The sequence below is a fragment of the Cyanistes caeruleus genome, chromosome 1 (assembly GCF_971803275.1).
Source record: "Cyanistes caeruleus chromosome 1, bCyaCae1.hap1.1, whole genome shotgun sequence".
Classification (NCBI taxonomy): Eukaryota; Metazoa; Chordata; class Aves; order Passeriformes; family Paridae; genus Cyanistes; species Cyanistes caeruleus.
Window position 1 is genome coordinate 63924113 of NC_141701.1, and position 22983 is coordinate 63947095.

A 22983-nucleotide genomic window follows, 5' to 3' on the forward strand; every position below is an offset into this window, starting at 1 on the left:
CGAAAAGTGAAGGAAGCTTAGGCTTCTGACATCACTAAGAGACATACGGCATTAGAACAGCAGCTCTGTTGATGTTGGTAATACTGCTGTCCCATGTATTCTTTCTCCTTCCATTGCAAGCTACACTATCCTGCTGTTAAATCTTCCTGAGTCCCTGCAGGAAAAAAGGAAGGCTGAAAGAAGGGCCAATAGTGCAAGGGCATGGTTTCCAAACTTTTCTCAGACTTTTCACTTGCATCATTTCCTCTGATGGACAGCTGATATCCAAATCACATTGTCTAGTAACATTTAGAACTTCCCTCCTCCATCATTTTCCCAACTGTATCATCACACTTAACGCACTTCCACTGACTGAGTTAACACATTACCGTACCCTTCTTATTAGACTTCACTTCATTGCCCTGCTCTAGGTACCAGATGTACCAATTTACTCTTCTGTGAAGTTTCCCCCTCAGTCTCCCAATCCCTTTAGCCCCAAACAGGGAAAAATGCATACATACACACATACACTCTCTCTGTCAAACTGCATTGCTGGTCTGTGCTAATAAGAAAAACACCTTTTCAAAATCCTGCTTTGCAGCCAACCTTCAAGCACAATTCTCTCACAAAGCCAACAGATAATGGGCAGTCCCCAGTGGCAAGGCCAGGAGTGGTCTGAGATTTATGAGGAGAGAAAGAAAGAAAGAAACAGGCAGAAGGCATTGCATGAGGATACTCTCTTCCAAGAATAAAACACCGTAGCCACATTAAGCGCAGGTTTAACAAACAGTTAACTCATTTTCCCTGAGTACCCTGTGTGAACAGGGCCCCTGTTTGCATTACAACACTTGCACTTGCCAATATGCACACAGCACCTTACCTGTTGCAGCCTTTAGCTGCATCTGGTCTGAAACACTGACTGTGAATTTTGCCTTTTCTTACATGTCCATGCAGTGTCTAAGGTAAGGTAGCTCTGAACTTTTAATGAGGTTCCTAAATGCTACTTTGATATAAGTGGCTAAGAGAAACAGCAGTAGTAAGACTACATATTTAGGGAGCAACAACCAGCTCACCACTATGGTTAGTTTAAATCCTACAAGAAATATGGGCTGTATGACTCTACCAGCACATGTCATTTTGCAGACAAATTAAGCTTTGCTCACTGGATGTCTACTCTCCCTTTAGCCACTGAGGTCCTGGACAAGAACATTTTAAACATAAATTTAAATTTTGTTCATTGGCTCTAGTTCATCTCCATTTCCAGTGTAATCGAACATAAATCTGATTACATAGCTTGGATAATATCATTGTTCACTTTATAGCCATAGTTCACCGTCACACTGGACAAGATCACACAGGGGATAAGGTCACGGAAACTCTCTGTGTGTCTTCTACCCTGTGATGTTATCAGGTACTCAACCCTAAAGCAATAGAAATACACTGATAAAAGAGGGGAAAGGGAACCATGATAATAAATCAACTCAACTGCAGAGAAAGTGCCAGGGAAAACAATATTGATTTTTTTTTACAAGTCAGTGCACAGATTTGTCAGACAAAAGAATAGAGATGTCAAAACCCACAGAATCAAACACACTAATATTAAGAGAAAAACATCCACACTACCTACAAATGCTAGAATGTGTGCATAGCGATGTTTATCGGGAAAATGAATGTATTTTATCATACTCAGAAAATTTAAAGAAAATATTTTTATGATGTGTATTTACCAGCTACCGTTTGCCCCACACTGATTTCACATTAAGACATCTGAGTCAGGCAGAAAGGGAGTCCACTGAAAAAGGAAAGTGCCTCTGGCCCAGTGAACAAAAGATGCTTCAATCCTCACCTAGGGGAGGTGACTCACTGGTCACCACCTCCCCAGGTGATAGCAAATTATCTTGCTTCTCTTCAGTGACTTAGAGGAGCTTTCTTTCTGAAATGGCCATGTTATGCTCCTGGAAAATAGGGGATTGGTCAGGGGAGGTCAAGCAGACAAGACTATATTGGAGAGAGAAGTCATTTAAGCTCCATTCCACTAATGAAAGGCACTATTAAAATAATATAGTCTATTAAAATAAATATAGTAGGCAAAATCATAAACTTTCACTGAGGATCATAAGCATGTAGTAGTTACATGAAATGCTGAGTGTAAGAATAGGAATAACTTAAAATTCAGAGCAGTGATTCACCTGCTATCTAACACTTATCTTTAATAAATTCAGAGAAAATAAGGTCAGAAGGACTCTTACTTCAAATATTGTATCCCGTGGAACAGAAGCCCTTAAATGCAGTTCCTCTTATTTGTATTCCCAAAACCTGTTTGGCAAAACAAATTACTTTACAAAGACATTTAACATTGATTTGAAGACTTTATAAGGTGTAGAAATCATCAGTTCCACTGGTAAACTGTGATAGTATTTCCATGTCCTCACTGTTACAAATTACTACTAATTTCTTATTCAAATTTGGATGCCTTTAACTTCCCACCATTAATCTTTTCTCTCTTAAATTACAGAGGCAAGATTTTCTCACCATAAAGGTATTTGGGCATTATAATCACAGCACTTTTAAATCTTCTTTTTAGAAAAAAACTGATAGACTGAATACCTTAAAACTCTCATTTTAACTTGTATTTCTCAGCACAAGAGTTATTTTTGTGCCTCCTTTGAACAATACTTTTAATCCTTTGCAATTCTGGAGCTGCAAGGGGCTGTTACTCACATGGATGTGGGTTGCACCTGGGACTATCTGGAGATAAACTGATGTCATTTCCCCCATTCACAGGACTTCAGCACCTTTCATGCTACTGCCAGTAGGGTACCAGGCATATCCACAGCTACATGCCGTAGAATGTGTGCCAAGTAGAAACTAATACTGAATCACAAATCAGGGCACTGTAAAAACATTATGCTTAAGCAAACGTTGATATTCTTTAAATCGGACATGCTGTTTTCATTTGCTTGGCCTTGTTTTTATTATCATGCTTTTATTTCCACTGAATGAGAAGCAGTGCTAAAAAAGAAGAAAATAAACTGTTTCATCTTTGCAGGATGGTCACAAGAGTCTTGTTTAGGGAAAAAAAACTACAGTAGAAGACCAGTTCTAGATTCTCACTTGAAAGGTAAGCAGTAGCCTTGATTTTCAAAACCTGCACTTCACCATGTGCCATGCTAAAATAATTATGACCTTTCAAAGACTCTTGCATTTTATATGTACATTCTTTTCTGTGATAGGATTTTTGTTTTCTTTTCCCATCTTTTCAGTCTTGGAAAGGGTAAGTCAAAAAGAAGAAATGTAATGCAGAGATATACGTATAATTTTATACCCAGTTATTTGATACTGCATCTCTGATTAGTCAGAAAATCCATTAAAATAGAGGCTGTAACTAAACTCTTTTTCTGACAGTAGTTTCCCCTTTGCAAACCTCCCAAGTTTAGAACACATCTGTGCCATGAGCCACACCAGCAGAACACTTGTGCCTGAGGTTCCCTTCTCATGGGACACTTCCAATTACTAAAGAAAAGTGAAGTGCATCATAAGCAGTTTTCATAGTTTTTTTCATAGCACAGTAAAGCAGCTGCCTGTGCTGTGAATCCTTTCATAGCACGGCCAGTCCCCAGTCCCACCACTGAATTAGAACCTCTTCATGATAGGGACATAGCACAGAATTTGAAACATGGTCTGATTAAAACACCAGTATTTGAGAAGGCTTACAGCTAATTTTGTTTACCTGGCACAGAACTGCAGAATGGAAACTGCCTTTCCATTATCTCCTCATGAAAAAGCAGTTCAGTAGTAAACAAAAATTTCAGAAACAGAATCTGTCTTTCCTGTTTGTTTTAATTTTTGAGCCAAATAAAATTGTGTTGAAGGGAAGGCTATAAAGGCAACCATCCCTCAGCAACTTAAATGCTCTGATAGTCCCTAGAATACTTACAAAATAAGGGTGATAGTGTTAAATGCACTACGGACAGGAGAAATACAAACCACTGGATTAAGACAGCAAGATTTTGGAATAAACACCTACATGTGATATATTATTCAAGCAGGAAATAACAAGTCTTGCTGAAAATACACTATTTCCAATAGACACTGGTTTGTTCTTGTTCACCACGCCTGTCAAACATACAGAAGTTGTTTATTTGGATATTGTATGGGCTATTTACTACATGGACTTCTGAATTCAAGCCCACAATTTAAGCCTATGGAGTCTTGGGAAAATTCCACCAAGAGCTCTAACGCCGGACTCCTTGCACTAATCTTTGCATTTTTATGAAAACATCTAGACCTCAAAAAACATTCCATGGAACCGTAATTCTTAGCTATAAACAAAATCCTATCTACTATTTTAGCAACAATTTGTTCTTCTTATTATTTTCCTCAGAAATCTCTTTCCTCTTCCGCCATCTAATGATTAAAGTTCTTTTTTCCTTCCTTCTGTTTTCCTGAAAAAATTAAGAGAATTCTCTCTGAACAAAAAACAAATAAATAAAAAAACCCTAATCATTCTTAAAAAGGTAGAAAAACCTCAGTTGTGTAGATTCAATTCAAGGTTTTTTATGACAACTTCATATTACTTACAAATGTTTCTTATTAGAAACAATTTAAAATTACATTTATGTTCAAAATTCTTGGAAAAAACCCACACACTCTTCTGATTTAATCATTTAATGTTTTATTTTTCCATTTCAAGTGTGTGACTTACAACATGGACAGCTATACAGAATATTTCACAGGGGACTACATCTTTATTCTCTTCCTGAATGTCCTGGTTTTGGCTGGGATAATTTTAGTAAAGCTGAATGCCTGTTACAACTCATCCAGTACTTCCCTCCTTTAGAGTCTCCTGCCTGGTTCACTTTTCCCTATCAGCTGACATAACATCAGTATTGAATGGCAACAACCAAAACATTCACGACAAACTTATCTTGCTCAGCCTGTGCAGCTATTTGTCTGTTTTAAAGACAAGTTACTCTTATGAAAATCTAACATGAACACAACATGCCTGCTGGCATTTTTCCTTTGCACCAGCACATCTTATGAGCCTAACAAGGCTCATCCATCATCTGCACTAACCATGGGCTGAGGTGAAAGGTCAGGAGTCAGGGATTGGAGAAAGTCAACTGTAAGGGGACAGAAGGCATGCTGATAGGTAAAAGACTGTATCACTGTCATCTACTGGCAGCAGTGATTGACAAAGACAATATTGTTTGGTAATACATGACAATTATCCATTTATTTCACATTTTCCTTTTGCTCCTCACAGCTGCAGAGATGCAATAGCTTCTGCTGAAAGTCCATGAGAGACTTTTATGATTTCTGCCATGTCTGTAGTGCACAGCATCTGCTCAGCTTTTAGAGGTGACCCCTCAGTGAGAGGCTCATAATTTTAGGTTCCAGGTTCAGTCATTTTGCCCTACACAGGTAAGATTTCCTATTCCTCCAGAGGGTTCAAGAAAGTCATGTGAAAGAAAATGGTCTTGCCACTGTCAGATGTTCCTGATAGCATTGTTCTGGACATTTTTGGCTGCAGGGATGTTCTTTTTAAAAACCCATCATTATGTTAAGACTTCCTCCAATCCCACAAGTGTTATAAAATAAGCCTCTCTTTCTGAGAAGGGCTTCCCTTTCACTCTGAATTATTTATTCTAAAATCTCAGCAACAGTTTTCCAATTTCTAAAACAATTTCTTTCCATTAGTCTAAATCTCTTAATCATAAGATATAATAGCCTAACCAGTAAAAAAAACATGCTCCAGTTTTTTTTAATTTAATTTTCTTTCACAACATTAGGGAGCAAAAGTGTATATTTGGGACTATTTTAAGAAGAGAGAGAGATGTTTCAACAGTCTGCTAAACAACTGCATGTCCTTCTCTCTTAAAAAGATTCTATGTTGTAAAAGCAGTAAACATTAATATAAAGAAAGCTTCCTAAATTACTTGACCTTCCTTTTGCAGTCCAATGAGCAAATGATAGGACCACTGAACTCAGAGGGGTACTTTAGGAAAACATCCCTACAAAAAATATACAGAAATATGGTATACTGGATCTAAAGGAAATAGTCTCCATGTATCAAACTTCTGATAAAGATAAAAACAGAACTAGGACCTGTGACTGTCTTTTGAAAAGCTCAGGTTGAAATTTAAATGTCCTTAAAATTTAAATGTCCTTAGAGAAACTATCAGAGTTTAAGCTCTGAAGGGATCTCTAAATCATTCAGTCTAACTTATTTTAACATTCATTATGTAACTTTCAGCTATCCTAGACTAGACTGAAAAACTTGATCTAGGCTAAAGTACCATTTGCCCAGCAATTGCAGAGATTTTTGCCCTAGGACTTGCCAAGATGTGTGAGGTGAAGAAGCCCCTGTCCAACCCATAGTACATGTCAGTGTTTGCCCCTTCTCACTACCTGGTAGCAGCTCCCAGGGAGTCTCACTTATTGTGCTTTCCAGACAGAATGAAGAGCTCTTCAACAGCCAGCATTTTTTTCACCTCAGAAATACTTACATGCAGCAATCAAGTTACTGCAACCTTTTGTTTTTCCTTCTCTCACCCTAACAGCTGGAGGTTTCTAAGTCTGCCTTTCAAAAGACTTTACATCATCTTTGCAGCTCATTTATACACTGGCACTGCTTTTAAAATATGACCACAGCCAGACTGTGGGGAACAGAACTGTATTTAGCTTCTCAATATCTGTCTCACTGACTTGGTTTAAAGAGGTAAAAAGCACCTACTTATTGATCCTCTGTGCTCATGCCTAAGGATCATATTAGCCATTTTGTCAGCATAGCACTGAACTCAGTAGTTGAAAATAATGCTGCAAAAATGCTGTTAATGTTCCAGTATGACACAGTTTATAGCTAGAAATTATGTCACTATAATATGAATGTCAAAAATATCACATTCCTTTTTCAGTATTCTAGCCCAGAATTAACTGGAGGTCCAGAACCAAGGAGGTGAAAGTGTACACAGTACAGAGTGCTAGTCTTTCTTTCAGTGACAGCCTTTCAATGTTTTACATGCATGTCTTCATTTCCATGAAAAGATAAATATTTAATCTTTCATAATTTTACATCCTGTTTTATTCTGTTGTTTCAAGTAGGATTTATCCTATAGAACTACCATACAGTCTTGGAAATGGTCAAATCACCAGAAAGTTAGTAATGTTGGATATATACACCAGGAAAACTCAGCATAAGAAATAAAGAATAACTTAAGGATTTTGGTCTTTAGTGGAACATTTTTTTTATATGCGCAGATCCTGAAATCTTACATCAACCAGCACATTAAATTCCCAGAAGGCAGCAGAGGAAAGGTTCATGTGAAAAAGCACTTGACTGCTGAAGGAGCCACTCCATAAAACTATTAATCCCCAAGAAGGACAACAAAGCTTACACTAAGAGTGAAATATGTGCAATTGAGGGTGCTACCCATTTCATTATTGATTACTGAATGACCCAACACTGCAATCTCCTGCAAGGAAACAATGATTCTACTCTCCTCCATCACCGAATTCCTTAACACTGAAGTTCTGAGGTCTCAGATTTTAGCATCATAGTCATGCTGCTCTTTCTTAAGGATTTCTGGTGTCTGTTTTTGTAACGACAAAATTTAATTGGTATTTAACTGGTAATGCCTGACTATGAAACACTGGAGGGGGAAAAAAAAAAAAAAAAAAAAAAAAGCAGCCCAATAAAAAAAGCCTGCACCAAAACAAACCAACCACCCATTTATAAATATTTTTTATTAACAATTGCATAATGCATTTTAGATATTTTTGACTATTAAAATCAGTATCAGTCTTACCTCTGAATTCAAACTTCCCCATGCTGAGAACAGCCCAGAACCTTTCTTCTTCTGAGAAAGGCTCGTTATTACTCATCGGGCATAGCAAAAGCTAATGTCAGCATGAGGTTGGGAGGTTTTTCTCTTGTTGCTAAACTTGAAGTAGTTGCATGAGCTCAGAGCACACTTAGCCATTCTGACTCCTCAGTGAGCTTAAAGCTGCCCAGTGAGTAAGATCTTACACTGCTGAGACCAAATGTTTAAAATAAGGGCAGAAATATTAACTTATGAAATAGCTCAAATCTCCCTCCTTTCATCTAAAAAAGTTGTCATTTTCTTTTGATCACAACAGAAATTCCAGGCTCATTCACACCACTTAATGCTAATCCCTGCAAGACGGTGGATTTCTTAGCTGTACTTCTGACTACATAAGTAAAATTTTCTATTAAAATACTATTAAGCTTAGAGCCTTGAGTTTCTCTAACTCTACTCTCAATTACCTGTTCACCTCTGGTTGTACAGTAAGGTCATCCAGATGACTCGACTTGTTTCAAGCACACTGTTCTAGCACCTCAGAAAAATCTCAATAGGCATTATGCCTACCAGAATTTTGTTTTGGTGTTTTAAATCTGTCCTTTAATGAAGTCTTCAGGTAATATCTGGGCTTCATTATGTGCTTAATGAATAGGTATCTTTGAGAAAACAGTAATTTGAAATAATCTGTGAATGGAGTTACTGAAATCCATGTATACAAGTGAATTTACCATGTAATTTTATTGGTGTAATATGAAGATACTTTTCCCAATTCAGTTTCAGATTTGCAACATTTGGTTTCAGTAAAATCATACTTTTAAGCTGTTAACTGAATTGTACATTTCTCTCTTTCTGGCTTTCATAATGACTTTTTAGAAATGTGACTTCCCTACAAGGACAGTTCAAACATCTGAATTCCACAGATTCACTTGAAGTGGGAATTGCTGGGTTTTCAAGCCCAAATCACTGTCAATACTTATGTCAGATATTGCTGATGTGCTTCAAACAGTGACTAAAGAACAAGAAATTTGCCCTTGTTCCCAAAAGGATGAAATCTATGACTCAGCAGCAGAAAACAGATTAGATATACAGAGAAACACAGAAAGACAATGAAACATTGGTTTGTGTGATTTATCAGTTAAACAACACAAACAGTGTGGAAAGGTAGATGTGAACCAAATGAAAGAAATACCTGCTTTTATCACAGACTTGCAGTGTCCAAACCGTAAGCAAGTTATGTACCGTCCACCTGCTGAAAGGAGACAGTGAGGTCATTGGTTTCTCATAAATTTGTTTTCACCTGACTACAGTTTGGTTTTGCGAGGTTACTTCTGATTCCTGTTCCAAGAACTTAAAAGTTCATAGATTTTCAAGGGCAAAGATCCTGTGTCAAACTACTAATACATGACATTCTGTCAGACTACTTAAAATATTTTGGAACAGCGACTGCCAAATATTTGAAGGCTAAATTCCATTAGTGATCTAACTCAGAAGAACCTTTCTGTTTCCCTGATGTGCGCCTGTGGCCACCCAATATATTTCTTTTCCAAGGTGTGTTCTCTCTCAATATTTTCTGAAATCTCTAAGTCTCCATTTGATGTGGAAAATAATGTCTAGGTAACCCCTCTGTGCATCCTGTGACATTTTAGTACTGTCCTTGGTTAGCAGTTACCTGGTTCTGTTTCGCAATGAAGAATAAAGTCAGCAAAGTCTAACAAAATATACCATTAAATTAAACTATATAGCACCAACTATACTAAACTTTTTGTCTCAGCATTTGGTTAGTCCTTTCACTTGACAGAGGTTTGTAATTAGTTATTTATTAGTAGTTACTTATTAGTAAGATAGATCACTCTATATGTAAAGCTGTCTCTATGCAACCTCCAACCACACACTTCAACAGGTTTTAGGTACTTCATTCTTCAAACATTTTGATAAGGCTTAATTTAGACTTCTTTATGCTACACTTTGTCTGATGTGTCACTCAATCCAACATTTTTTTTAGAAAAAAAAAGCAAAGGCAAAAAAAAAAAAAAAGCCCCAACCTTGCTTGGCAACAATGAAATAAAATCAAATGAATATTTCAAGTTGGAAGGGACCCATAAGGGCCATACATGTAGATATTTCTAGTGATTTTGAGTCTACAGCTGCAGTCTCCTTTGGCAAGGAACATCATGGATTTCTGCATCTGTAACAAAATGCATTACATAGCTTTAAGCATTCTGTATCTGATCCTATAATATTCTAAACATTTTTAAATACTCTTATCTGGTAATAAAATCATGCATAATAAAACAGCATCAAACCCTACTTTGGTCTACTCTATCTCTCTATTATAAAGTATTAAATATTAAACAATTTAGATAAAAGAAAGATGAAAAAGAGGTACTCTTCCTATCATAACTTAGCATTAATATTTCATTAAAGTCCAGATGTGACATATTATTAAATAGTGACATTTTTCTTCAGGATTTTTTTTTCTATAAACTGCTTAAATTTTGAAAAAGAAAAGTTAAAGGATTCTGTATTTTTATGAACTGTGCAAGACTGAACCATGGCCAAAATCACTGTACTTGACAGATTCCAAATATTTTATTTTTTTATTTATAAATTGGAAATTTCGAGCAGCACTGAATGACATTCTCTTCTGCTTTTCAAGCAGACTATTTTATTTGACACAGAGGTGTAAAACTTCAAGTGAAAATCTGCTCAAAACACAAGGAATGATTTGTCATTTTATCTAGGGAGCTGAATGAAAGAAAGGCAGAAAGGCAATCTCATCCAAATGCTGGGGTGGTTATTTTTTCAAAATATATGAATAAGCAAATAAAGTTATCAAGGTTTTATTTCCTTCCAGTTGTTGAACACACCCTTCCCACTTCTCCTGGCTTAAGTTATTGCCACCAGGTTTTCCACAGGCTCTTGGTGAGTGTGCAAAGCTTTTGCATTGATGGCTTAGTCTTCCACAGCATTTGTATTGATGGCTTTTTTTTTCCTAAATATATGATCTGTAGCCTGTTCCCACTCTATTTATACCACCATGAGCTCTTTCCATTCTCTGCTTGTTAGCACCAAGGCTGTATTAATGTCTGTTGAGATGCTTTGTGTCGTGTTAGCCGCATATGATTCAACCAATGCCACTCCAGCACTCTAATTGTTGTCTTATCCTCTCAGGCCAGGAACTATTCAAAAAGTAAGAATTTAATTAAGTTGTAGCTGAAATTTTATCTTGCTTAAAGTACATTATAGTTTATATGTACTTTCTTCATCCTAAGGCTGGTTCTTAATAACTCTAGCCTGACAGTAAATAATGCAGCCAATTGCTTGCATCACTTTCAGTGTATTGTGTAGGAAAGGCAAGTGACCCTTGGAGCCTGTACTATTTTGCTGAGATAAATGCACAGTGAAATAGCTCGTAACACATCACAGACATATAAAAAAAAAAGAAGAGTTGATAAGACAGGTACGTGTATCACATAGCACAACATAGACAAGGTTGAGATTAGTGATGAAGTGCTTATCATCCCTGGACAGTGTACATCCTTGCAGTTACACCTCTGATGATCAGGAGCTTTTGGGTACACACATATCATACAATAAAAAACATTTCAAATTTCATGGCAGAGAATCATAGGATCATCAATGCTGGAAGAGACCTACAAGATGATCCAATCTGACTGTCACCCAGCACCACCACTGTAACCCCTAAACCACATCACCCAGCACCAGACTCAGATGCCTCTTAAACACTGCTAGGGACAGTGACTCCACCACTTCCCTGGGAAACCTATTCCAATACCTGACCACTCTTACACTGAATTTTTTTTTCCTAATATCTAATCTCCCCTGTCTCAGCTTAGGGTCATTTCCTTTTGCTCTCTGCAGTCACGGCAGCAGAGATGAGCCCTGCCTCTCTACACCCTCCTTCAGGGAGTTGTAGAGAGCAGTAAGGTCCCCCCTGAGCCTCTCCTTCTCCAGGCTAAACAACCCCAGCTCCCTCATATGTTCCTCATAAGGCTTGTTTTCTACAGCTTCCATGAGCATTGTTGCCATTATCTGGACATGCTCCAGCCCCTCAATGTCCTCCATAAAGTGAGGGGCTCAAAACTGAGCGCAGTTATTGAGGTATGGCTTGACTAATGCCACATACAGGGAGACAATTTTCCTTTTGGAATAAAAAATGTACTTGCTTCTTCTGCCACTGTCCACTGTCATAAACACTTGACTCATACTGTCAGGCCCTGTTCACATACATAAGCACACATAACTTTGGCACATACAAGCTGTACTGTAAGTACAGTAGGCCACTAAAGAAAAAAAAAACCAAAAACGAAGTGAAACAAACAAACAACCAAAAAAAAAAACCAAAACTGAAAAGATACATTGAGATTTGTGGATTTACGTTACCCCATCCTACAAAGTTCTTCTAAGAAGGTGGAAAGTATTTGTTAGTAGAGAAATAAACTGAATGGGTTAGGTAGTGACATTTTTCATCTAATTTCCTTTGTTTATTCAAGTGAAAAAAAGATCAATATTCATGAAGGTAAAAGCACAAATATCATTGGGGCAGGATTACCACAAGCACTGCAATTTCATATCAATTATTTTCTACACAGACAAGGTGTAAAATTAGTTTTAGCTACTTTTGCTCTCTATGGCCACATTAAACAAAGCCACAGAAGTTGTTTGCTTTCTTATATGCTCATTAATAACAGACATTGATCAGCCTAATTGCAAGTGCACATTTATACATCACTGCTGAAGTTATTTATCTCTGCTAAAGGTATTCACCTTTCTCATTAAGTTATTAAGTCACAATTGTTCTCAAAAACATTTAATAAGGGCTTCCATAAAATTACAGTATTTAGAAAGAATGCTGCTTTACATCTCCCATGTAATTGTTTTCTGTAGAAGACAGTAATTAAAGATCAACTCCACAAAACTAAAAACATATTATAATCCATAAAATGTATGCATCGTAATGTGGACTTGTGATTGAGTTTATATTGCCCAGGAAACATTTTTGTCTACAAACATAGAAGAATCCATCACTTTCATAACTCATCATCATGTCACTGTGTTATAGCACTCAGCTTTTGTACAAGATGGAGTTAATCAGCATCCTTAATTGACTGTCAATGGGGAGTGTTTCTTTTCTTCACTTTATTTTTATGTACATCACAGACAGAAGGGGAACTGCTGCCCTTGCCATTTAATCAGACACAAGCTCACCTGAAAGCTTAACTATGTCTGCCAAATTGATTCACTCCCTGGTTTGCTGGAATGGCCTAATCCCATAACCAACTTCAACACACACAACATAATTTATTCTTAAAATCCAATGTGGAATGAACTGACCTGATCCCTTGAGAGACAAACAGAGATACGTATGAGACACAGAAAATATGATTAGGAACCATGTCATATTACAATCCTCTAAGATGGTCCTTCAGCACTATTCTTGCACCTTCATAAACCCCAAAATACCTCATAAAACAGGTTATCCTCTTGTTGGCCTAGTGTAAAATCCCAGTCTCTTAAGCTGCCAAGCAGCTTTCTGATGAGTTGACTAATAAAATTGATTACAAAAATAACAAAAAACAAACAAACAATCAAAAATAACCATGTCAAATGGCAAGCCCAAAGCCGTCTTTGGGGTGGTAGAGATTGCAAACTTGATAAACATCTGCAGGGAGCTGAGCTGAAATTTTGATACCAGGAAGGCACCATGGTAAAAAAACCCAGGGGAATGGTCTGTCAACTTGGAGTTGCAAACTCCCAAAGAAGCATCAAGAAATGCAACTCCAAAAGGAAAAATAATAAATCTCTGTAAAAGCAGTAATGAAATACCAGTAGCATTCTGAAGCAGCTACACAAATGTGCCTGCAATAACTGGAGCTCACAGAATCACTAGCCAGGAAGCAGCAAAAGAGGCTTTCATGTTCCCTGACTCTGGCAATTACATGTTTTGGAGTTTTACTCCAATATATCTTTCACTCCATTTGCCACTGTAAACATTACCTCACAGCTCACAGAATCTCTGAAGATCAAGACAGAAACACCTTCAAGTCCCCAGAGCAGCTCTCTGCTAGTGCAGACTTTTCAACCTGCAACAGGCCACTTCTATGTACCTCTCACATCCATGCTCTTGGCAGCTTCTGCCATGGTGAGTCCCTGTCTCCAGTGAAGGAGATCAACCCTGGCTGTGGGTGTTCTCTGCTTGCGTAACTACCTGTAAACAGTGGTATCCTTGTCTAAATCGAGCAGGAGACAAATAAGTGCAGAAGGCACGGACAGGAATGGCTCTCTTCAGCAGCACAGGTTTCAAGCCAGCTATATCCTCTACAATGGACCATCTGTGGGAACCAGAGATGTCTAAAGAGTTGCTGTAGCTGTGCAAGGCTCAGTGTTTTGCACAACACTGATGAGCTTCCTTGGGATGGCACTCTCCTAAAGACTAACATAACACTGAAAAAGGAAGGCAGTGTATCTGCAGTTCACAGGGCATACCAAATGATTTCCAGAGGCTTATGTTATAGGTTTGATCTTCTGGCTCCTAAGATGACCATGTAGAGCAGCAGATTATACATGCATATCCCTTCTGTTATATTCTTGTCCTTTATGAATTATTTTCTGATCATAAGGCTATAGCATTAAAAGATAGACTGCACAATTTTAATTGATCTTTTCTATCTTCTGTATGTTTGAGCAATCTTAATGTTACTCTCCAAAGAAAACCTCAAGTCACCCAAATTTCAGAGGATTTACTTTTATTTTTCTTATTAAAGTGAGAGTTTTAAAAAGTTCCAGAATTTAAATAATTTGTGGATCTTCCTTAATTTAATAATTTTACTGATTTTTAATAGAACTCCTGCAGAATTGGGTTTTGCCATAAAGTTATGAATTATCTTTTAGATTTCCTTCCATTTTTACTTACCCCATCTTTTACTTTCCCCATTTCAATTCTTTTCTTGCCTTATTTTATTCCTTACTTTCTCCATTATTATTTAGTTCATTCCTACACTGCCATTGAAAGAAATATAAATACACCACTTCAAACTTTTGAGATCTTTCTGAAGTCTTTTTCCTTGTTGAGGACATCCAGTTTACTGAACATTGAGACTTATCAACTACCTTTGAAGTCACCGACATTAGGGGACATTTGGCTGCTGCCAAATATAAGCAACAAGTGCTGTTTTGGAGACCTTAGGTAGAGTCTGGAAGAGATCTGAACTCTGGGGACAGATAGGAAGGCAGCTGTGAAGGCATCAGAACTGGCAGTGAAATCAGTGGATTATTTGTAATAGGTTATCCAGACTGTCTAAAACCTACTTTTCATTTATGTAGGATTGAATAAACAATATTATAGGTAAAATATGTAAGAAATCGTATTGTTTCTTACAATGCCGTACGATTTTAAAGTCAAAACAACCTGTCAAACAAACAAGCTGCTTTGATATCTGAAATTGAAGCACCAATTTTTGAGCTAAGTACAAATTTAACACAACTGCTTAGACAGAAAAATCTACTACTTGTACATGAAAGAAAACGCTTTCTCATCCCTACAATTACGGATTGGAAAAATCCCAGCCTCCCATACTGTTCCCCTATATCCTTCTAGGGAAAGTGCTAGCAAAACAAAGTAGTGAAATTTTCAATGCACTATAATCTTCAGCCTTCTTCATGAGTTGTAGTAGTCAATGCCTGCACCTATGTTCTGTCCTTTTCTGTTTCAAGCCCTGGCTGGAAAGAAGACTGGAAATACTTCATCAGCTCTGAAGCACTGGAGAAATCCACTACCTATGGAAAATCGTCTCCTCACGCTTACAGGTTTTTCATTCCTTGGGAGCAACACAAAGCCATTGGATCACACTAGTTAATCATGCCACAGTATACCTAATTATTTTAAGTATAAAAATAGAACAGAAAACAATTATTCTCATCTCTGCCTCCCCCTCAAACAGCCCAGAACCAGTCCTTAAGATATCATAAACAAAAATTTAAAAGACCAAATCCAGTGTTTTTCCTTTCCTGTCAAGTTAATGCTGAAAGTTTGATACAGTATTTATTTTTTCTTTATCTAATTTCTAGCAAGTGCCTTTCCTCAAAGAAGGAAAGATTTGGGATATATATTCAACACAAATTAATTCCTCAGGAAAATGTCTTACACCAGATGTCTGTGAGCTGTTAACCACATGTTGCCAGTTGAGCCTTTTGTTGTCATAAGCTACACACAATTCTTCCAAGTATCATTCGTTCCTGCTAGTATCACAACTAATCTGATTGAAAGACCAGACAGTAGGTTCCAAATCCCCAGATGGGGACTGCCTGTAGCTGCTAATAATTTTTACACCAGGAAAAATAAAAAGCTCTTTTCATGTTAAGAGTGTTTTATTTTATTTTTAAAAAGATACCTCAGATCCACATCTTTCCACATACTCATTCAAACCACTTGCAAACATTCTTGCACATTTTCACAGTCTGTTGCCGAAATATCTAGGACTAACAGCATCAAATTACCTCCCCATCTTTTTGATTTTCAGACTCACACTTTTTTTTTGCTAGCATGATGGCTGAGGAAATTGCAAGGTGCTAAAACAATCAGATAAAACAAAACAGACCATTACCTCCTCTTACTAGCATATCCTGCTCTCCTTATGGAACTTTCATATTTGAATAATGATAGAAATGGCTGACTTCTATCCACCTCTATTATAAAGCCAATGCACTTACAAGAATGGAATTAGATGGAAAAGAGAAATAGGCAATGTCTTGAGCAAACTTAAACCTTCAGCCAAAGAGGGAGCCTGAACTAAAACAGCACATCCAAAATGAACTTTCTCGTGCAACTTTCTCTAAACTCCTACTATTTGCACTGAGCTGTATACACTTTTCAACTATATACAGTATCTAAATATAATACACTTATATAAACCTTTTCAATTTTACTGAATTCATTTCTTTATTAAAATTGAATCTTAATGTTAAAAATGTCCATTTTTTTCCTCCAACAAGTGTTCCTTTTTTTCCTTGCCATACCGCAGGACTGGAATATTTGAGACTTCTAATCTGTCTCCACAGAACCGATGTCAAAGTATAGTGCAGTCTAATTTTAAAAACCAGAAATTATAGAACATCTCCCTCCCCAAACTTCAGCAGCTGAGCACTGAGGACCATCATAAGAAGGCAAAATGTTAAAGGTTATTTTTCCCTTGCTATCTCTGAAAATGCAACAACATGTAAAATGCGTTATCTTTTCCATTAATGCAAAATGAAATGTGGTTTTGCATGCTGTCTTATAGAGATCTGCGAAACAGGAAATGATTGCTTGATGGGGACAATGGCAATCAGAAGCATCAACTGTGTTACTATACAACATGGAAGTTATCTTTTATCTTAGAAAGCTGCATTTGCTTGAGTTGAAGGCATATTCATTGACCTGGAGGCCTGTCAGGAATTATACCTAGAGAAACTCAGTAAAATCAGAGATTATTTTCTACAGTCCATTTAAATTTCCAGCTACCCTACACTTTAATGCTTTTTGTTCAAAGCCAAAACTTCACAGGTAAATTTGCATCTCCTTTTCCAAATTCTTTATGTTTTTCCACATGCCTGTATTTCCATGTGCAGACAGAAATGAAAGGAAATAATAATGTTGGAGTATTTCCACTTAATCCAGAAATTTACAGCCCTAACTTTATAACAGTTTTAGTCCTCCACTATTTGCAGTTCCAGGTCCTTTGCTGTTTGCAATCAAATTTACAAATGCTTTCAGAATAGTTGTCCTTTACAGAAGAACAATCAAGAATGATCCATCTCCACCTGCAGGAAGGCGGGAAAAGATTGCAGAAGACTCATGTAGTCAAACAAGGAGCTCCTGACTAAAAAAATATAAAAAGGAACCATGCAAGGGAGGAATGCGGGCTCAGGTTATACAGGAGAAATATGTAGGTACTGAGTACTCAAGGATGTGATTAGGAAAGCCAAAGCCCACCTGAAGTCAAATCTAGTGAGAGACGTGAAAGGCAATAAGAAGGACTTCCAGAGGCCTACCAACAGCAAAAGGAATTATAGGTGAAAAAGCAGGGCTGACACTGAATGGGGAGGGAACCCAGTGACAGTGGGCATGGGTAGAGGCCAAGGTACTTCATCCAGAGCTGTATTAATAAGAACTCCTTCAGGAACCCCTGGATTGAGTCTAATGAAAGGACATGAAGACTGGAGCATATAAAAAAAAAAAAGTGCTTGAGAAGTCTAGAAGTGTTCAGTATATTACAGAGAAGGCTCACAATAATCTTATCAATGTGTATGAAAAGGTAGAAATAAAGATGATGGAGTCAGACTGTCATATTTGGTGGCAGGGCAAGAAGCAAGGGGCACAAACTGTAATACGAGAAATTTCATTTTAACATCAGACAAAAAATTCATTATTCAAACACTGGAACAGACTGCCCAGAGGTGTTATGGAATTTCCATCCTTGGAAATATTAGAAACTTAACTAGGCACAGTCCTGACAAACTTGCTTTAGCTAACCATGCTTTATGCATGACAGGTGGAATAGGCCATCTCCTGAGGCCCTTCCAAACTCAGTGATACTGTGATTCCAGAAAGGGCTGCAAATCATGTATCACAAGTACCTCAGAAATAAAAGCTAGAAACTTCAACACTTGGTTTAAGGTGCTTGAAAATGTGTTTCATTGACCACACAAGACAGACATCAGCAGTGGAAAAGCAGACTCTGAAATATTTTTTTTTTAAAGGAGCAAAAGAATCTAGGACTTTGTTCTGCCACTCAAAATTTCATTATTCAATAAAGATCTGAACGACTTATGGAACTTAAATAGTAATTATTCAGTGATGTAAATAGTCACAATCATCAAGTGGCAATGATTTTGTGTGTTATAAAGCTTGATGCCTTTTGATTCTTTGTAAATGATCTGAAATTAAGTAAAGACTGACTCATTATCAGATTTGTAAATCCACCAAAGTCTGCAGAATATTAAGCAAGGTAGAGAGAGCAACTGTACAGAAGGATCTGGAAATTAATTAAGTTTAAGCCCATTCTTAGAGCACATACCTTAATACAGTCAAATAGATACAGAAGCAAGGAATACATGCTTGAACTTTACTCAAGGACTCTATCCGGTAAAATAGTGACTTCATACCTTATGGCTTCTAAATAATTGTCAAACTGCTGAACAGAAACTTCCAGCCCAGTTCTTCCACCCAAAAAAAGGCTACTGTGAGTGTGAGTAAACAGAACAGCAATATATGAGAAAACTAAGATATATTTTACCTTTGTGTCTTTGATGAGAACTACTGTGAAGAAACTGTAATTCTACTCTCAGAAATAATATTTAATTATATATAGACAAAGGAAGTGCAAAAGTGACTTAGACTGAACAAAGTTTCACATTAATTTCAATAACTACATTGTCTTAGTTTACTAAAAGAATATTAAGCTGTGATTTTGAGTGAATGACTATTTTCATTGAAACAAGCAGTTTAAAAGTTTACTGGAGAAGAGTAAAAGCAGAACTCAGAAGTGATCACTAGAACAAATTCAAATAGAATTAAGTTATGATTTTTTAACAATGAGATAGAATATTGAATCATCTCTTACAGGTTTGAAATTTAGGTTACCTACACTTCTGAAAGAGTAGGATAGATTATGAGTTGCTAAGCTCATGTAATGCATGTAATGGTCATGGGGTTTGCTACCTTGCCATCTGGAACTAAATAATCTAATGATCCTAAGAGAAGATCAATTACTTTGTGGAAGTATCAAAACAGTCACTTTAATTAAAACGCAGTTTATTCTTGTCAAAACTTAAGTTCATTATCAACTCACCTCTGTGACATGGGTTAAATCTGAGGGGAAAAAAATTCAGGTGATCATGTATCCCCATGTTCTAGTAGCTCCATTTTAAGGCATATCCTCCAATAGAAGCCAAACACTGACTGGCTATCTATTGTAGCATAAAACAGTTCCTATATTTATTCTATGCTCCCTGATTGCTCAGACAGAATTTGTTAATAATGTTAGTTTAATTCCTCTACTGATCTGCAGAACATTTATAGACTCCTGACATGTTTCCAATCAGAAGCATGCAATTTTAACAAAGACGTAGCATTAATACTATTAACAAGTATGAAAAGTCTTCTGAATGAAAATATTTCAATTTCTATGTTTCTTATTCCAATTTAGCTGGTTTAATTACATTTCAGTGAAAATACCATGTCATTCCTTTTTTTCCCTCTACCCTGTCTCCACTACAAGAAAGCATCTGTACAGAGGTAGACACTTTTACACCACATTGAGTTCAGCAGCATGCAGATGGCTGCAGTCCCTTCCCCTCTGGTATGTAGGGGCTCAGGGCACATATTAAGGTTCAGCTCTTCATTCTGCAAATGAGTGGGAAGCAGATGATCACTAAGAGAGAAAGAGCAGGGCTGAGAGAACAATGGATTTCTCCTTGGAGAATGACTATTAAACCTGACCAAGCAAAACAAGAAACTCATCTTGACAGCAACAGATAAGAACATGTTTGCTTTCTCCTCAACAATATGGGGAAGCAAAGCTACTTCCATTTTGAAACAAACTAAAATATTTCATTTTCCCTGGCAAGAAACATTTTATTTTTACCACAGGTGTTTCTAAAGCAGGCAAAGCAAAGGATTGGAGAGCTAGAGCTTCGGAACAAACTGAGATGGGAGATGGCTCTTTTTCTCTACAGAAGCCCTGGATTTAAAACAGCCAACTGATTGCATGCACAAAGCTACTTAATTGCTTTCCTCCTGAGGAGATCTGAACTCAGTAACTGCTGTTTGTAGAATACCTGAAACACAAAGCCCTTGGTAATTCTGCTGGGATGTTCTGCTGCTTCAACTGTTTAAAGTATTCTAATCTGAAATATCTATTGAGACAATGAGAGAAAAGCACACTTAGCTCTGTTCAGAGCCAAGAAGCCTGGCAAAATCACATTTTATTTAATGTATGATATCTAATCAATTGGCTGTAGCTTACGTGAGTTTCTACACTGCCTAACAACCATTTCCAAAAACCTCTTGCAAAGGCAGTTTATGAGGTATTTTACTTTTATCTTCATTCCCCAATAAAACATTAAGTAAATCACTACCTAACCCTCTGAGATTTTCTGTGATACCATGAAACAGTGGTAAGTCACTGTTCCATCTCCATTTCAGAAAATGACACCCTAAAATAGTTGCAGAGAATTGTTTCTAACCCACAGGTCCCCTTCTACCCCAATGACATCCTACCCACTACATCTGACATTTTTCTTGAGCAAAATGGCTGGTTGAGTGACTACTAATTCATCTCCTGCTGAATGCAGAGCAGAAAACACCTACTTCTCCACAGTACATGCTGATATATAAGAAATTATGTTTTCCAACACAGTGTTTAAAACTGTATCTGTGTCTCCAATACTAGCTGAATCATTCAGCCCTGGTAACATCATAGCACAGTGCTGTTTTTATGAATTATGGGTCTCTCCTGAACAAGAAGATGCTGAGGTTTTCATTTTTCTCTGCCAGTATACACCTGCACTTGGAATATAACATTCTAACTCTGCAGAAAGGCATATTTTCAATTCTCTGAGCTAAACAAAAAAGCAGAAGCAGACAGCAAACCAAGCTTTGTTTCGTCCATCTGTGGCTGAAATACACTGTTGGTTGGACCCTGCGTTCCTCTTCAGCTCAAGAAGGGGCTTTACTCTCTTCACAACCCTGTGGTGGAATAGCTGTATCCACACTTTGCTGAATTTAACTGCCTAATCTCCCAATAGGAGCTATTATTAAATTAGTCCAAATGGATTTTGTTTTATGGTGACCTTTTTAGTGACAACATGTTCAGGGAGGGCTTTCTCAAAGGAGTGAAAGAACAGATGGGCAGCCAAGGCTAGCAGCTCTGTTCATTTTACTGCATGGGATATTTTTTCCCCCTGCACCCCCCAGATGTATTTTCCTGCTTTATTTTTTGCCTGCAGTTTTGATACATTTCTAAGACATTATTTATACATATATTCTTATGGTCCAAGTCCTAACAGCATAAATATGACTGTTTATTTGAAGTCTTTTTATCTATTACTATTTTTCTGAAGTCTTTTTAAAACAAGATTGACCCTTCTAAGAAGCAGTTAGATGTGACAGTAAGTCTCCTTCATTCACTTTAGCTTAGGGCTCTGCCTCCTGTGAAAGCTTCCTTTCAGCAGCAAAAAGTCTCTAAAGTTTTGTTCTAAATCAAAATTCAGTATACGTGCCTTAGTGCTCACTCCAGGACTAACTTTCTCTCATTCCTGTTTGTGAAATGCATTGGATGCCAATGACAACTAATGCAGCATTCTGAAGAAATAATGTTTTCCAAACAGATTGTTGAAAACATGCAGATGTTTGTGAAGTACCTCTTTCTCCCGGGACATTTACCAGACATCTATCACTGCATTGAGAAAAATTTAAAAAACAAAATAAAACACAAACAAACAACAAAAAACAGGGCTCAAGCATTGCCTACCACATAGCTCTAACTGCAGTACTGAAAATAATTTTCTTTACTTACACAGTTATTAAGGATATATGAATTGAAAAACCATTTTTTCATGTGTGGGCTTTTTCCACCCTTACAGAGAACAGCAACTGTACTTACTCTATGGATTATTTCCCCTAGAACCCTGCAGAGCAACAAGCATATCACACTCTGCTGCAGGAAACAGATCATGAAAGAATTGAAGGAATTTAGGTTTTTGAGCATGGTAAAACTTCCTCTCTCTTTCCAAGATGAAGCCCTCAGATATTTCTTCAAATTTTCTTATTCTTCCAGCTATTATCCTCTCCAGTAGAAAAGGGTTAGCCATTATTTTACTATAACCAACATCTTTTCAAGCTGAATCCTTTACATATTTTCACACAGTTTTGCATATTCACATTGCTTTTCTTCACATAAAATTGTATTTACCACATTCCCTCAGAATATTGTGTTCAGAAGCCTGTGGCCTGAGGTGTATCATCTTCCTTGCGACGTCTGTTTCAACGCTCATCCGAGGCCTCATTGTGGCTTATGTGACAAGGCTCAATTCAACTAAAAATAAAAAAGAGGAAAAAAATCCCATTTGATATCAGATTAATATTATATTATTATCCATTTTCTTTATCAGGAATTATTTT

At 37.1% G+C, this 22983-nt stretch overlaps 1 long non-coding RNA gene across 5 annotated transcripts in view; it reads right to left on the reverse strand.

Annotated features, from left to right (window-relative positions):
• LOC111925413 (uncharacterized) overlaps window positions 1–22983 on the reverse strand; it is a 64505-nt gene that overhangs the window by 27469 nt on the left and 14053 nt on the right. For 4 of the 5 annotated variants that reach the window (XR_015288799.1, XR_015288793.1, XR_002862236.2 and 1 more), the window contains 5 exons: window positions 22775–22897; window positions 22083–22258; window positions 10825–10981; window positions 9845–9987; window positions 8992–9051 (listed from right to left, as the gene is read on the reverse strand). This is a non-coding gene — a long non-coding RNA (uncharacterized LOC111925413). The remainder of the gene's footprint in view (window positions 1–8991; window positions 9052–9844; window positions 9988–10824; window positions 10982–22082; window positions 22259–22774; window positions 22898–22983) is intronic. The other variant, XR_015288805.1, reaches the window with a different exon arrangement.